This window comes from Sinohyriopsis cumingii, chromosome 3 (genome assembly GCF_028554795.1).
Source record: "Sinohyriopsis cumingii isolate HCF-2022 chromosome 3, ASM2855479v2, whole genome shotgun sequence".
In the NCBI taxonomy this organism is placed as follows: domain Eukaryota; kingdom Metazoa; phylum Mollusca; class Bivalvia; order Unionida; family Unionidae; genus Sinohyriopsis; species Sinohyriopsis cumingii.
Window position 1 is genome coordinate 21,225,950 of NC_142963.1, and position 18,263 is coordinate 21,244,212.

Below are 18,263 nucleotides of genomic sequence, written 5' to 3' on the forward strand. Positions count from 1 at the left end.
CATCACTTGATTTAGCTGAATTGGTTAAAAACTTTGCTGAGGAAAAGGCACGCAAAGTGAGATTTTGAATTGTCATTCTGTCTGCATTTATCCCTCAGCCAGATTTGGTTTCAGGTGTATTAGTATTGAGTGTCTGTTCAACTGTTCATTATGTTGTTAGTTCATCACTAATGTCTATCTTTATGTTTGTTTATTCTTGTCTTAATTTTGCAAATAAAATAGTATCAAGTAGTGCTTGGGGGGTGTCAGGACATTTGAACACAGAGGGGTAAATTTTTAAAAAATTACCCTTGGCCTGTGCTCAGATGTTGATTTTTTTAAAAAAATTATTGTTTATAAATTTTTTAATTGATATTTTCGGGGGGGGGGGGGGGCGCCAGAATTTAACCTTGCCTAGGGCTCCAGATAGTCTGGCGCCGGAGCTGTTGGTAATACCTAAATTTCTATATAGACAAAGTTAAAAGATGTTAGTGTTCAATACAGAGAAAGAGGAAAACAATAAATTTAAAATCACCTCTCCATTTTTATTTCCCAAAAAATATTACTTGACCACAGGCCTTCATTGTTGTTACGATGTAATTTGTTATTTCATATAATGTATATTTTGTGAAGTTCCCATCTAAATATAATACATTTTGGTGTTTGTACGGATTTGGTTTTTTTTAAATTTCTGTTATGGCTTTTAACCTGTTATTTTGTGACTTATGACATTGCTTCATAACGTGGGATTTTGAGAATGGTCCTATTTTGCACATTGGACATTTCGGCGGTACTCTGACCATGTGCCGTCTCACTGCAACCTCTCCTGTCAACCATGCATTGTGCATGTATTTGAAGCAGAGGCTTTGGAGTTTTAGGAAACCAAGTTTCATCCAGTGCCCCCATGCTCTATCCCAGTTAACGCGTATATTTTCTTTTTCTACTGTGCTTTTAATATTATTTGTTACATCCTCCCTTATCCAATTATATGTTAAGTTTTCATCCCTAGCCCATAGCTCTTTTTGGTCTCTGTATTTTAAAAGTAATTCTTTGATATTTCTCAATTTCCTTGGAATTTCCAATTGTTTAATCAATTTATTGTTTTTATATATATCATCCCTGTTTCTTAGTGAGAAACCATAACGGTATATATAGATACCTTCCCATGGACTCTTTGGTTCTGCTCTTAATCTCTTAAACCTATTTAAAATATTGGAGACTTTAAGCAATACGGGGCTGGGGATTGCTATCCCCCCTCCTTGTCATTATGTAGGGTTTCTTTATATATGTAATGTAATTTAAAATTTCATATATATTCTATTATCGTGTTGTCTAATTTATTTAGTGCTATATTACTAAGATCTATAGATTTTAAGATGTAATTTATGTGTGCGTACATGTATGTTTTCACCACCTGTACTCTCTCCATAAGGCATATTGGCGTTAGTGCCCAGATTTCCACATTTTTTTTTAATTGCTTCTTTTATCTGTTTACAGTTTTCCATTTCTTCACCTTCTCCAAAATATATTCCCAATGCTTTGACCTTTCTCCTGGTTAATTGTAGGGGAAAACCTGGGTGGTTTCCTCTCCAGTTCCCTATTTTAAATATTTCAGTTTTGTCATGATTAATTTGAGATCATGATGCTTTTCCAAATTTGTCGAAATTCTTGATCAGGTGTTTAAAGTAGTTTTCATCCTTTGTAAAGTTTGTGCAATCATCTGCATTTTGCAGCATTTTTACTTCTTCTATATTTGGTACTTTTATACCTTCTATATCTTTATTAAGTTTAATGCTTGTACTTAGAATTTTAATTGCTATTACATATAATAGCATAGACAGTGGACTCAAAAGATTATACTTATTATCACATGAGCTCGGACTTCTCTCAGAGTAAAAAATTAGCGCAAATCGCGCGTTTCGGAGGCCGTAACTTCAGTTTGATACAACGCAGAAAAGTCAATAATGGCTTGATGAATAGAAAAAAATCTCAGGAGTAAAACAAGTCATATAGTATGGTCGTGTTCCTTTAAAGACGGAAATAGCAGAAGGAAATCGAGGGTTATGGGTGGAACGAAGTATTTGGAAGTTCCGTACCTTCTCTCTTATATATTATGATAGAGAGGGTCATATGTCAGAACGGGTAGTGGGGGTAATCTAAGGTATTTTTGTCACACTGTATGATTTGTTCCTTTAGATTATTGTTTTTTTTTTCTCAACATCAAGCTCGTAAAACGTAAATTTGTAATTGTCATTCATTTCCTTTGCTTGATTCGATATTGTAAATATCCGATCACACGACATAATATTTACCTTTTACGTACAGAGACCGCTCCGGTGGTCTAGTGGTTAGAGCGTCCGCCTCGGATGTGGGAGGTCGTGGGTTCGATGTCCGGCCGAGTCATACCAAAGACTCACAAAAATGGTACTAACAGCTGCCTCGCTTGGCGCTCATCATTAAGAGGTTAGTGTTAGGACGGTCGGCCTGGTGTCAGGATAATGTGACTGGGTGGGACATCATGCTTTATATCTGCGCATGATGCCCCAGTGCTAGACATCACTATAAACTGCTACACTGCAGACATCATAGCGATATGACTGAAAAATTGTTAAGGCTACGTTTTAAAAAAATCCAAATCCAAAGAAACATGTGTGAGAAGAACTTCTCTTTTCTTTACTTCTTTATCAAATTCAGTAATTATTTTACAAGTAAAGACAATGACGAAACACATTGACCAATGCATTATAACATGAAATTTCATGACAATTTGGTCCTACAACCAGTCAGAAAAGAGCTCCCATTTTCTTTGTTTCTTTACCAAATTCACAAATTCTTTTCTTAAATGAAAGACAATGCCAAAACACATTGATCAGTGCATTTACAACAAGAATTTTCATGACATTTTCCCCACGACAAGTCAGTACGTTCTGCCATATGTAAATCGGCTTGCAAAGGTAAGATATAAGTGCAAAAGAACCCCTATGTTTTTTATTTCTTAATCAAATTCAGTAAATCTTTTTATTTAAATATATTGACAAAACACATTGAATAATGCATTTATAACATGACTTTTTACGACATTTTGGTCTTACGACCAATCAGTACGTATTGTGTGTATCCATGTGTTAACGGGACCAAGAATAATAACGTATTAAAGTGCATGAACACGACCTTCAACCGTCCCTTTTCGGACCCCGAAAAGGATCAGTAACAATAATGTGGACAGACACAGTGAAATCCGACCGTGAAAACTTCGCGAGGGAAACTGAAGCGGAAATGGACCCCAAAGCATTTGTCACCGGTAGCCCTGTTAAGGCAAAGTGTTGCTGATACAAACTACAGGAATACGGAAAACAAAACAAATGTAATGGAAGCTGAACCGTTATCTCTCAATCAAAGAAGCAATCTTTGAACAATCATAGAAGAGTTATTTGGTGAAAATACATCATCTTTGTCTACAATTGACATACATGAAGACTTGTTGGCCTTGGATTAACGATAGATTGCGTTTTAGTGATGAGGGTCCCAGCAGTATTTCAAAAGTGGAGTTAAGTGAAGATGAGTCCAAAGAGTGGTTGAAGCGTGCGAAGGAGGCTATAGCATATGCGAATAAGGATTTTAGTTATGTTCCTTAGATGATTTATTGTGAGGAGAGCGATGAAGAGTACGAGAATGAGGAATGGGTGAGGCGCAGTCATATCCATCAGCGTCCGGTGTACCGTTACAACCAGTAGTATTACAAAAAGAATATTCTGAAACGTTTGAATTTGTCAGCGCCGCAGAGAGATCAGTTTTATCAGTTGTTGAATCAGTTGGTGGACCGTCTGAAATTTATAAAATTTGAATATGTGTTCAAGCGTATATTTGAGATGACGGGTCTTCACGAGCAAGCGGCTAAGTGCAAGACTGTATCTGGAAAGAGCATAATCGAGGAGTACGATCAGATTATTTCGAAGGCCTTGTCGTCTCAGGAACAGTGGACACACGAGACAATGTCTCAGACGCAACTGGCGTCAAAGATGATGTTGTAATCCACGAGTTGAATTGGTCCGGATAACCAAACCACTTGACGAGAGGGGTGTTTTAATCTATGGCGGAGATGACATTTTCAATCTTGAAGAGGTTTTCTTTTCTTTGTTGAAATTTTTGTTCGTAAAAAGAACCTTGGATAGGATCCCCCGAGGAATCGTAGAGCGTGTAAGTGACTGGAATGGTGTTATGAATGGTATCAACGATGACGACTTCTTCTCTCCAGTTAGGGGTGTATCCCTTTTCGAAAGTAGTTTTTATGTCTGGTGATTCTGACGTGGTCAACTACTTTGAAATTGGATCTAAAAATAAAGTGTCTGTGGCTTGTTGTTTTGTCTATCGAGGATGATTCTGTGGAAGGCGTTTTAATGCTGCGGTGCCATGCGTGATTGTATTTTTCATCAATTTCTGGCAAAAGAAATCTAAGTATCGGTTGGTGTTATCGCTGTTAAAACTCATCCACACCGGATGTTTGAGAGTTCCGTTAAACCTCTCGATGACTGATGCTTTGATTTGTGTGCTTGTGCTGTACAGGTCAATGTTGTTTTGTTAAAGCCAATCTGAAACGGCTTTGTTATAAAATTCGCTACCGTGATCTGCCCATAGATTATTGGTCTTTCGTGCACCTACAATGTCATCAAACGCTTAAACGATAAAATTTCTCTTTTTATTTTTCACAGGAACTAACCATGCGTATTTGCTGAACACATAGATGACCGTCATGAGATATTTGGAATGATCGCTGTACGCATTGTAATATTTCATGTCGACTAGATATGCCTACCATATATTGCCTGTTGAGAACGCGATGACTCTGCGTCGTGAAAAATGCTCGAGTGCTGGTTTTGTAGTTCTTCTGCGACAAGTTTAATTTCCGAACGATCTTCTGCTGCTTTTTCATTTTACATGGCACTCGATGTTTACACGCATATGCCTAACTTATGTTTGGCTCCTTTGATGCCATGTACAAGGGGTCGGCATACACGCTGTCTGAAATTTTTAGGTCTGAGCTCTTTCTAGTCCCTCAGCATTACTCGATCGCATCCAGCTTTGTCCTTTGGGTGATCTCTGTAACATATATCGTGTTTCATCGCGATGACATCTACGCCCTTGTAGGACTCTTGACCAGACAGCGACTTATCGTTTTCATCCAGTTGCTGTTGTAAGGGATTCCACGGTCCGGCACATTTATGTCCTGGTAACGACCATCCGCCACGAGGTCGTGGTAGTTTTCCAATCAGCGCATGGATGTCCACTGCGCCACCGAGAATTTATCGTTCACCACAGCACTTACAGTCTCCCAAGCACAGATTTCGTTCCAGGTCTTCGCCGTTCGTGTCGAGGTCACAATGCTTGCAATGATGCATCTTTTTATACAGAGCCATGTTAATAAGTCACCATCTCACATAAGTTTGTAGTCAGCGTCGTCGGCACGCCAGCATATTTTCACACAGTTTTGTTATCTACATTTTAGTTGTCTCCACCGATGGTGACTCTGTGACTTTACATATGACAATATGTGATGTTTCGGAACCACACGCATACAGCACACCTCGATTTTTGTCATGAGGCGAAGTTACTTCGTGACCACCTCGACGGGGTCCATACTCTCTGTCCTGGGTTTGTACGTAAAGCACCACGAGTTCATGTTGGCTGTTCTATATTATAGTTTACACTGTTTTGACAACTACGTTGCTACAAACCGGTTTCGAAAGCTGTAAAATAACTTCGATGGGTGATTCTCCTCCGTACCTACGTTGTAAATAATCTGTGCTGTTGTTGACGTCTTCAAGCTGTAACGTGTTGTATAATGCTCAGTTATGCCTCTTTAATGTAGCGGAAGACTTCTTCGAGAAGAGGCAAACCAAACGAATCGAAATGCTTGACATTGCTGTAACGTGGATCGTGTACCACGGCGACCCAATGAATGCCATATCCATCGTAATAATTTTGCAGGTTAATTACGCAGCTCTTGTCGGGTGTAATTTGTTCCGGAAGCGGATCCTTAGGAAAGACACCTCTGAAATGTCCAACGTTGGGTACTAATTCTTTTTGGAGGTCGGTGTTGGACAGAAGAGGACACAGTGTTTTAGGAGACTTGTCGCGTGCGACGTAATAAAATCCCTGTTTTTCATGCCTTTGGTTTGAATGTCCTTTTCCCCGAGTGGTTCCAGAAAGTCGGAGTCCTTTTCCGATGATAAACAATCTTGGAAGTAGCGTTTCAGCGATTCCTGCTAACAGAGATACATGGAATCCTATATGTTTGGACAGCTGCGACGCCAACAAGTTAAGAACGATTCTGTTTCGTTTAGCAACATGTTGGACTACCGAGGTGGCCTGGAGAAGGGTCAACATGACTCTGTCAGGTCAGATGTGCGCAGACGCTTTAAGCGTGGTCGATATGGGTCTTTTGAGCATGGCCGCAACAGCGATACCCATATTCTGCTGCTGTGGCAGCGTTAACACTACTAGGACGTACGACATAGTTTGATATTAAAAGTTATTCGGGGGGGGGGTCTTTTGACGGGTTTATTTCGATAGCCAGTGGACGATGGCAGGTTGGCATGTTTTTGTCGGGGATTTCAGTCTCGGAAGTTTCTGCTATGGTAAACACCGTTTCCCATAACCACTTTTGTGTAGCTCCAGTAATAACTCCATTCGCGGCGGCAAGTCCCAACGGAGCAAGAACCGATGAAAACAGTTTTGGCGCCATGGTATTCACAAATGGAATTTTAGCGCTGGTGATGGAGCCACCCTCTCGTTTGGATAGCCGACGTTGGGATGATGCCTTTTTCTGCGGCATTCTCATTACATTATTGACACATCGTCTCTTACTCCACTTTGTTGTTACCCGATGATATTCATTTTACTTTTGAACACGTCCAGCGTCATGAATCGGTCTGAGGTCACCAGAGCGAAACAGAAGTCCACCTGATTTCGATGTCGGCGGGGGAATCTTTGAGACGTTCAGAATGTTGGAAGACATCAAGAGGAAAATGGGATACAAGTTGGCAAAATCATACAGCGAGATATACGTGCCCATGTCCATGTCCTGGTGCTTTTGCATGGCTTCCATCAACACAATGTAGGCGCGAGAATAATTTCGGTTGGCGACGGCGAAGATGCGATCTAGTTCACGCTCTGAATATTTCATGGAGCTGATGCGCGAGACAACTCCAGATGGTTAAACACTTGCTTGTTTCCAGTTTGGTTTTCTCTTCGTGCTGCCAGCTGAAACACCACAAACACGTGCCTATGAACTGGATTGGTGACGACTCTGCATGACGTAGTCACCTGAGACGCAGAATACTATTGCTTGTAAATAGGTGTTGCTCAAAGTAAAGTTTCTTGTTGAATCTGACCAGCATAGATCCCAGTTCGGGCATGTGAGCCGACGATGGAGTGATTTTGGGCATCCATACCGACAACCACATTATGGTGAATTGTCCATCGGCTCGAACTTCTGATTTGAAAATTTACTACAATGGAGAATCTCTTTCAGCATCAGTGTGTGCTTGACACTTCTGAATACCGTGCGGATATCCCTGCACACTTCAAAGATGCTGATCAATGGAAGCATCATGCAAATTTTCGTTAAAGTACTTCCAGCTGTGAATCCTACGTTTCAATTTTTATTAGTAATATTTAATCGCCCTTATATTTCAACTACATAAATTTTGACACACATGGAGCTGATCTCGAACACCTTCTTGACGACCGATGCATATTTTAAGTCCTTTACTTCCTATTTTGATGACAACTTTATGCTGTGCGCAATGCTGTAATTATCTAATTCTCATTAGTGAAACACTCGTATCGCATACAAATGTTGTACTTAGGACAATCTTGGGCGTACGTTGTTTTGTGAATCTGTATCAGGTCTCACTGAATACGGTGTAACTGTGTTTATATCAGGTTCCACTGAATACGTTGAAACTGTATTATTACGACTATATAGCTTTAAAGTAGTTAATTGACAAGAACCCAAAACCAATTTTTTTTTCGTAAAATACAATACATAATTTATTTCCCTAAAATACAAAGTGAAATTATTTTTGAAAAAATATAAAATATTGCGGATTAAATCCCAAATAGTCTAAAATGTTCTATCACCAATCCTAATGAATGAAGTTCTAATTAAATTCCAGTGATTTTCGAAATAAGTTCCAGCGCTGAAGGCGTTGATGTGCCTGTAGTCTTTAATGTACTATGGTACCAGTAGCCTGTAGTGTCGTGATGTACTAACAGTCTTCCAATAAACACAGTCATATAATCCAAAATGTCTTTGTCTGAAATCAATATAATTCCAAGTGAATATTTCTGCTCACAAATATTATTTAAGAGCACTTTGTATTTCCAGTAAATAATAATTTGAATAAATAATTTCACCCAAAGCAAATACCGAATACAACAATATGACAAATTCTGCCTAGATATATTAAAGCAAGAAGGAGTCATGTCTCAAATAAACAACATTATAAACCACTCTACCAGACCTAGGTCACAATTATCATTTTCTGAAAATGCTATGTGTGTGTATGTATGTATGTATATATATATATATATATATATATATATATATATATATATATATATATATATATATATATATATAGAAAGATAGATAGAAAGTGAAATTCTCATTTTAGAACATTTCGGGATGTTTACAAGATAAAATATATTATTAAAATTATAATATAATAAAGAACATGATAAACATAATGTTCTTGATTAAGACCAGATAATGATCCTAATATATAACCCATACACTTATAAAACTATTAGCTATGTATTTTTTGTTTACCAAAATAATATTGTTCGGGTACAACATAAACTTGATTTTGGAAAAGATAAATCCAAATTCAATTATATATAACATATACTGATTGACAAAATAAACTAACAAAATACAAATAAATATACATAACAGTGTCTATGTCACGTCTCATTGAATATAATGTAATTCTATCTTTGTCACATCCAGCTGAATATGACGTAACTGTATTCAAATATTTGAAGAGCATATGAGCATAAACGGCGTGTTACGGCATATGAATGGTGCTTCTTTCAGAGCTGGATCATGCGATGCAGATAATTACACAAATGTGACATTAAAATCTCATTAAAACCTTATTCTAAGGATTGCAATTTATATCAAATAAATTCGGAAAGTTGCAGATGACGCAAATGATTGCTTAAATATTACATTTACCTTCACCTAAGTAATGGTGGACTGTTGGTTTATCGTTGGAAACGAAAGCCATGATGACCTCGAAGTATTTTCATGTTTTTTAAAGGAAATAAAAGTCGATAAGTATAGTGAAGTGATTAGATAATCATTTTATACAGATAAATAAGGAAGTATGTTTAGCCATTTTCTTCAACAAGTATGTCAAAGTCTGTATAGACATTGACATTTATTTCTCATACACGTACACACACATACATACATACATACATACATACATACATACATACATACACACACACTGAGAAACCGTTGTCTCATTTGTATGACTTAAACATATGAAAATCAGATTTTTTTAAAATACGTATTTATTTGTTAACATTCATTCACAGTATGATTCTAAATTTCAATTTTAAGTAAACCAATAGTTCGCTTAAATGGTGGATCTAAGCCAAAACCCTACTTTTGTATTGCGACGACAAAATGATTACCCCCTCCCAGACTCCTTCCCGCTAGTGTAAACAAAATACGAAAACAACTTGTCGAGGCAACAGCGTCGATTTCATTATTGATTATCTGTCAAGGACCCATCACCGAATCATCATCATCGTCATACGAAATAGGGTTGGCTTGGATACGCCCATTTAAGCTCACTACTGCGGTTTTTACTTGAAATGGTAGCGATTTATATTTACGTTTAACACGAAATAACTAAACCTAACATTCACACAAAATTGCTATACCTAACATTGTCTTAAAATTTCGATTCGCTATTAATAATTCACTGAGATTTACAGGTCACGTGTCTGTCTGTTAATAATGCGCTATTAATAACTCACTGAGATGTTACCAAAAAAATCAATAATTTACACACGCACAACCGATATAGTTTTGATATTCACACAAAATTTACATGAATAGCTAGAGATTTACTGTAATAACCAATCTAAACAATCCACCTTGCTAAAGTCAGTATATCAGACATTTTATAACCTAATGCAAATGTACTTATCCCATCAGAGCAGTATCTTTCATCATCAAAATTAATTACAAAAACCAGCTTTTATGATAGTATCTTTCTCATTTTTTGACAATTTAATCTTATTGCCATCATCTCAACATAACTAGAAAATCTGTCCATTGCATCTTTATAATTATCAAATCCTATCACCTTACCTACCACATTTCTTTTTAATCCCTTAGATCGTTTCTTAACTTTATCATCAGCTAGTTTTAGACAGTACATTTTACTACCCAATCAGATAAACTCTACGATAGGAACCAAAATTGTCTCATCCTTAAATTTTCCTATTACTTTTTTATTATCATCACAGTGAAATCTGCTGTTTTTTGGATAATCTGAAAGATCAAACATTTCTCGGTTATCGTAAAGTTCTTGATAAATATCATCCGATTTTATATTGTACATTAGCTAGTCTATGTCAGTAAATAACAATTCTGCATCAGGTCACCTTACCTTAACAAAATCGTAATGAAATTGGTACAATAGCAATTTTGATATTTCAAGTACTGCCATACCGACATACACTGGCTGATTCAACTTTGGATTTGTCTTTCTTCGTTGAATGGCTACTAGATTTTCATTAAATTGTTTCATACTAACAAAATCATCAGATGCTACAAGTTTATTAGATCTCAATATTGATTCGCTTTCTGATATTTTCATGGTCTGGCCAAAGACGCTGTTATTCATAAGCTTGAAAAAGTTTTTTCGAATTCTGTTTTGGTAGTTTGTTTGAGTCTGTATAACTCTTCATCCACTGTGACGGATTAAATGTTTGCACACGATGAACTTTTCTTAATACCAGACCATGATCAACTGCCTCTTTTAAAATTTCATAATGACAAACGTATCTCCGTTTGACAAGCAGATTAGGAACTAATTTATTAACAACAGATTTACCACTAGTGCTAGCACTAGACGAATAATATCGCTGCTCATGGGATAATAACTAGTCGATCAAAATTGACTCTGGACAGAATGGATAGTCGTTATGCTTATCCTGAAGCTCAGCGGGATAGTCAATAGCAATTTCAATAAAATAACTAACATCATCCGGTATAGTTTTATCAGTTTCTTTTAAAAACTGTTCTTCGCTGATCAACCTAAATCGACCAATCTGCATAGACTCTGGCATGGAGTAACTACAAGTTATTGTTACCAAGATAGCTTATAAAACTTGATGGCGCTGTACTATCATAATCGGGTAGATATTTATTATTAGCCCTGGCATATTTTTTGTTATGACACTTATTCCGCCTCGGATTTCACGTTCTATAAAGTTGAACAAATTGGGGTCTGCTAACAGTTCTAGTTTTAATTTACTGTGCTTGAGTAATACGTCCCAACGTAAGGCGGGTACCAAATATTACCACGCTGGGTCGAGTCTGTAGTTATCAGCGCTGACATCTCTGAATTTTTTTAAGACGTCTGCGAGCAAGAGTACATCTGTGATAAGATATAAAAAATGATAATGTCCCAGGCTTTTACAGCCAAACGAATCCCATATCGATTTCGCATAAACATAATTATCCTTTTTAACACCTTCAAGATTTAATATAGAATAAAACCTATATTTGTCAGGTAGACATGTTTCGTAAAAACTGCTCATATCATCAAGGTATTCGTAGGGAAAATTTCCTTTTTGTGTCAATAAAATGCGAGCAGTTTCACCGAAATGTTCAGTCAAATTATTAAATTTACCGCAGCCATTTACATGCTCATCTAGCGATGTTGCCATAAACTGCAGACTATTAATGAATTTTAGCCGCTAATTTTTGCAATTCCAGATACATTTTCAATTATTTTCGATAATATATTTCCAAAGAAACCTCCTATGATATTGATCTGATAAATGTTTCGTTGTTTCATTTTGTTATTCAAAACAGTCTGATAAAATTGAATGTGGTCAGCATAGCTGACTGATCAGAGATCACTCCATCAACTAGTTGATGGACCTCAGATGCAGATAATATGTTACAGTTTCGTTATTGCGATTCAGCTGCCAGACTGATTAATTAGTCAATGTGATCGTGATAGAAGATATTTGATTTTCAACACTAACATAATAGTAGATTATCTGTCTTGGGTTTACTTGCATTAACGATCTATGTGGTAGGTCAGGAGAAAAGCGGTAGATAGTTTGACCTTTACTACCACGTGCCGTATACAACCCGCTGACAATAGAGCAGTTTATTAAAATCGAATTTACATCGGCTACATCAACGGGTGACTCGCCATCGTATGAAATTGAAGCACTTTGCCATTAAAATCCTAAAAACTGCTCGACACTATTGACGATACTGAAATCAACAACAAAAAAACCTCAAAGTCGTTAAGCTATGCACAACTTAGCTCAGGAGATAATATAAAGTTGTCATTATCTGGTGGGACGATGGCTGGAAATATAGATTATATAAATTAATATTTAATACTCAACTTGATAACACAACTTCGACCAATAATGAATCTGTAACAAATGTAAAGTCAGTTAATGATACCTTTGTAATAAAATCCGCTGATACTATGGTGGGAAATCTTGACATGGGATCAAAAAAGATAATAACTACAGCAATTCCATCAAGAGTATCAGATTTGACAAATAAAAATTACGTCCATGATAACATAGCAACAAATATCACATCACGAGTAGCGAAATTCGGCGATAAGATGACATGTATGCTAAGCATAGGATCGAATCAAATAATAAAGACCTATACTCTAGTCGCCCCATTGGGTCTAACAAATACATTTTATGTTGATGCTGAAATCAGTGCAGCATCAACGAGTACAGTTACTTCTGCAGATACCAACTATCTTAAAAAAATTGAGGAATAATTACAGGTGCGATCAATATGGTCAGTAATAAGATAACTTCCACGTATGTACCCATTTCTACATCCGATCTTACCAATAAAAAAAAAAATATGTGGACAGTGTTACCAAATCGATTGCGATTGATGGTATTACAAAACGAGCTGGGGCCCCGAGTGGCCGAGTGGTCTAACGCGCTCTCCGTTACGGATCACTGCCATCTCACCTCTGTCTGCGTGGGTTCGAGTCTCGGATTCGGCTAATGTGGGTATGTGAGAAAGCTTGCCAGTAGCTTCTCGTAGGTCATTGGTTCTTTCTGGGGTTTTCCCGGGTTCTTCCTCCACCATTAATACTGGCCGCCATGTATAGCCTATCGTGCGCTGAAAAATGGCGTTAAACCCTACAACAACAAAACGAGCTAAAAATAGTGTTGGTCATGTTCCACATCTTGCTGATGTTGTTAATACTCGTTGAGGTTTTGTTGCAACAACGTTAAGTTATTATTCGCAAAATAATCCAAGTTATGCATCTGCATTTAGCAGTCCTATATCTGGCTGGTTAGAGTGAATCTCATTCTGAGAAATATTAACTTTTTAGATTAAAATACAGTGTCCAGCTGCCGTAGCAATATGGAAATTTCAATTACGAGGTAAAATAAATGCTAATATCGGATACATTTATGATTGTCGATTATATATATTTATATATATATATATATATATATATATATATATATATATATATATATATATATATATATATATATATATATATATATATATATATATATATATAGGTCTGATGTGTTAGAACGTTATGATTTAATGTGATTCTGATATATAATGTCTGTTGATCCTTCATTGATCAGAGTCGCAAAAGAGTTTAATAATTCTATACTAAACCCGAAAACGGAGATAGATATAGATGATGTTGATTAGCTAGAGCCACGGAGTGTTGAATAAGCAAAAGCGGTTAATATAATTGCTCGAATGAAAAAATAACTTTACGTTCCCCCAATTTAACCGAGAACAGTGAATTCTTTGCCAGAGTTTCAGGAATGAGAGGCCCTCAGCTGAGATACGCAATCAGAGACATTGATATAATTAGTAATTGCTGTCCAATAAGCGAGTGCGAGGAAAGATGATTAAAAGTTGAAAAATATTTGATAAAAAGCATTGCTTGAGCTAAATAAGGAAAATGTTCTGACGACTGATAAATCTAACCTTGAAGAAACAAAATTTCATGGTGGTAAGAAACCAGAGCAAAAGCGACTTAGGAAGAATCAAGACTAGCTTGACAAACTAGCTGAAAGAAGGAAACTCAAGTCTTGCTGAACGTTTAATGTTTCGTGTACTCGGTATGGACTATTGTGATAAAAAGACGTTATTAGAGATAGTAGATAATAGCTTTGATGCTTGACAAACTAGCTGAAAGAAGGAAACTCAAGTCTTGCTGAACGTTTAATGTTTCATGTACTCGGTATGGACTATTATGATGAAAAGACGTTATTAGAGATAGTAGATAATAGCTTTGATGTTAACCTGCTAACAACAGCATATGTAGTTTTGACAGATTCTCTCACCGGCGATAAAGAAAAGTATGACGTATAACACATTAATGCTTCTCTAACCACAGTATCAGAAATTAAGTCTAGAATTGAGTTATATGATGATGTCGAACGAAATATATATTTTATCTGCCTGAAGATATTACAACTGTAAAACCTGGAATTAATAAAGGTTATGAAATACTTAATAGTAATAAAACTATTGTGTTGAAAAACTATACAAAAGAAGCTGAAAAGTTACTGACAGAAGCAAAATACAAAAATATCAAAGAGCTGATTGCTGGATACTTAAAACTTACTTTGTGTAAGTTTAGTTTCAAGATTTTCATCCAGCCCAGCTTCTTTTTCTCTCTCACTCCAGATTTCTGCGTATTTTGCCCCATATGCATGAGTGGGGGTGGGGTGGAAACGGAAAGTAGAAAGTATTGCGATGAAATTGTGCATCATATTAAATGTATTTAGAAAACGGGATTATTAATACTTTTTATCGTTATTTTCATTCGTCACTATTGATTACTGAGTGAAAATTCATCATTAAGCTTTAGCCCTTGAATGGACAGCACACAGTTGCAAGAATGTTTATATATTATTAATATTACTGGTTGGTATATCAAATTGCTTTATACCGACACTAAAAGTCATGTTATTTTTAATGTTTCTGGTATAAATAAATAAATAAAGATAGATAGATAGGTAGGTAGGTAGACAGGCAGACAGACAGACAGACTGATAGATAGATAGATAGATAGATAGATAGAGAGATAACAGAGGCACTTCTTAAGTTCTTTATTCAGAAAGAATGCCCCTATTTTATTCAAAATGGTCAATATGATCAAGGCACTTTTTTCGATATTGTTTTAGTCATTGTATTGCAATTGTTGTTCTTGTCTTCGTCATCTTCATTGCCGTTCTTTATGAGTACTTTGCAGGTAACCTATTACATTTACCCAATTATCACCTGCCTCCAATACATAGATTACCTTACGCAAAAGTGTGTCTTAGCCGTATGAAATTTTCCTAGGGCTATTTTTTGTGAAATAGCGTAAGATTTTTTACGCTTGGAACTTACTAAAATTCTGTGTGCAAACATGATTCGTGAAATGGAGTCCATTTTCTACCCAAATATATCACATTTTGTTATGTCTGATACGATTGTACTAAACAAAACGTCTGCCTCCTCCCCCCGTCATTATGTCCACGTCACTGAAATAACAATACATGTTCCTGTCGACACGCTGACCTAAGATATGTTGTCTGCATAGAAATGTTATATATTCATGTAGACATCACCCTACTAAACCTAAATTACATTGCATGACAGCTATATTGTTGTATGTCCTTTCTTATTTTATGTCAATTTCTTCTCGAAAATGAAGGGAAGCAAAATGGAACTAAAGCATTTAACATATAATAATGAGAAATGGAAATAGAATAACTGACATATTAATGTATTCTTCTAGTGTTCCAGTGAGTACTTTCCCTCACTCCTCCACAAATGTGTCGACGCCACTACTGTACGTAATCAATTAAAAGTCATCATTGTATCATTTTTAAAAGAGTATATGACGTGTATCGCTAAAGCTCTTGTATATTGGTCAGTATAACAATCAAATGGTGTTGGGTTTTGGTTTTGGAGAAATAATAGTTGTATGATATACATATATTTCCACGATGTTCTTAACTTTATATGAATTTATTTAATTGTATACTTCCACTATTATGTATATCAAGATATACACAATAGCAATATTTCACAAATGTCTAAGCTGTTCATTGTCCTGTTTTCATTGAATATTTGATATTTGTCAGAATAACAGCTATTTCTATATTAATCAAATAATCAAATAGACGGAAAACATATATTACTGAAAGTAGACAACAGGAAGAAAATTCCATCAGATTAGACAGTGCTAAGCCTAAATTGTATTCCTTTCAGTACAGTCTTTCTGAAGAAATGGTATGAAAAGTCTGAATTCGTTATTACTTACATAATTAAGACACCATGTGCCTTGCATAAAATTGAGTTCATATTATATTTGTAGAATTGTAAGACGTTCTTGATGCAATACTTGGAGAAACACTATTAGAAATACTAGGAAATAAGGATCTACACTACATGAACTATACATCCTCTCAGGAAGCATGACAAATAATGCAAAATCATTTTATATAGTATATATCACAGAGTAAAGACTTATAGTTCAAAGGGAAACTAAATGGAACTCTATTTCAAATCAGCATTACTTACATGAAGATTTGGAATCAATATCTTTAGTTCCCTTCCCTACTATTCAGGAGACAGAACTTAAGATTTTTCCAAACAAAGTTCTCAATAAAATTTTCTACTCTAATAGTGCATTGTTTACTATGAAAATTATCGTAATTATCGCTATGTACTTTTTGTAATTAATAACGCTGAAGAAACTCTGCTTAAGTTATTTTATATGAATCTCTCTCTCTCTCTCTCTCTCTCTCTCTCTCTCTCTCTCTCTCTCTCTATATATATATATATATATATATATATATATATATATATATATATATATATATATATTCTTGTTTCGCAAAAAAGATTATCATCATATAAATAAATAAATAAATAAATAAATAAATGAAGATATTATTAAATTGACAAGAATTTAGAAAGCAAACTGGCTATACCCACATGTCCTGTGTAAAAAATAATTACATTTTTAAGTTTATATGCTTGAAACAAAGCGAAATAACACAATCAAATTGTTCGTATATTGGATCAGTAAATGAAAATTTATCATTTCAGGATAAAACGTCAACAAATTGGATATTAAAAATTGTTGAAAAACTGGAGTGTGGAAATCATGGTCCTAATTCATCTAGGAAAAAGACTTCAAAAAATACACAAGTAATATTTTGACTTGTTTGCCATCGTCTTTTTCATAACTTCAGTAAAAAATAATTGACATTTTGCCTTCTGAAGTTTTATCCTGCGCGTCTTTCATAACTGTGAAAATCAGAGTTGTGACATTTTGTGTTGTGACTTTTCGTCCTTAACCTCTTTGAGAGCTGTGAAAACCAGAATGTGACTTTTTTGTCCTTGACTATTTGTCTGTGACCTTTAGACATGTAACTTTCTGTCCTACAATTATCGTCTACAAGTCAGGCTGATCACATGTACTGTTTGGTACTACTTCTTCACACCAATTTTATCTTGTAAGGCATTTACAATTGCCAAAGCGTGATACTGGTTCAATAAATATATGTACTCACGCTCGCCCTCACTAACATTATAAAGCCTAAACTTATATCGCTGAACAAAGAATTTTTGTTATTTCTTTGCAATCCCAGTCTGGTTCATTTTGTCGTTTGCATATCACAAAATGTACCATCGAACGTGGGTATTAAAAATATCTTCTAAATATCGATCGATCGGGGGGGGGGGGCACGTACATTAATCATTTTTCTTGTCCGTTATATAACGGCGTTTCCAATTTTCAATGTGTAATGGGTACCTGCATTGCGCATCTGCATGCTTGTCTTTTTTTACATACGAGCTATGTAAACTCAACTTATGATCTGGTCGTACACGTTTCCCTGTGACATTTGATGGCCGCAGCGCGATAAACCATTTGAAGATTTCTCAGGTCTTTATCAAGGGTCGTGGTGGAAAGTAGGGAAATGTGTCACGG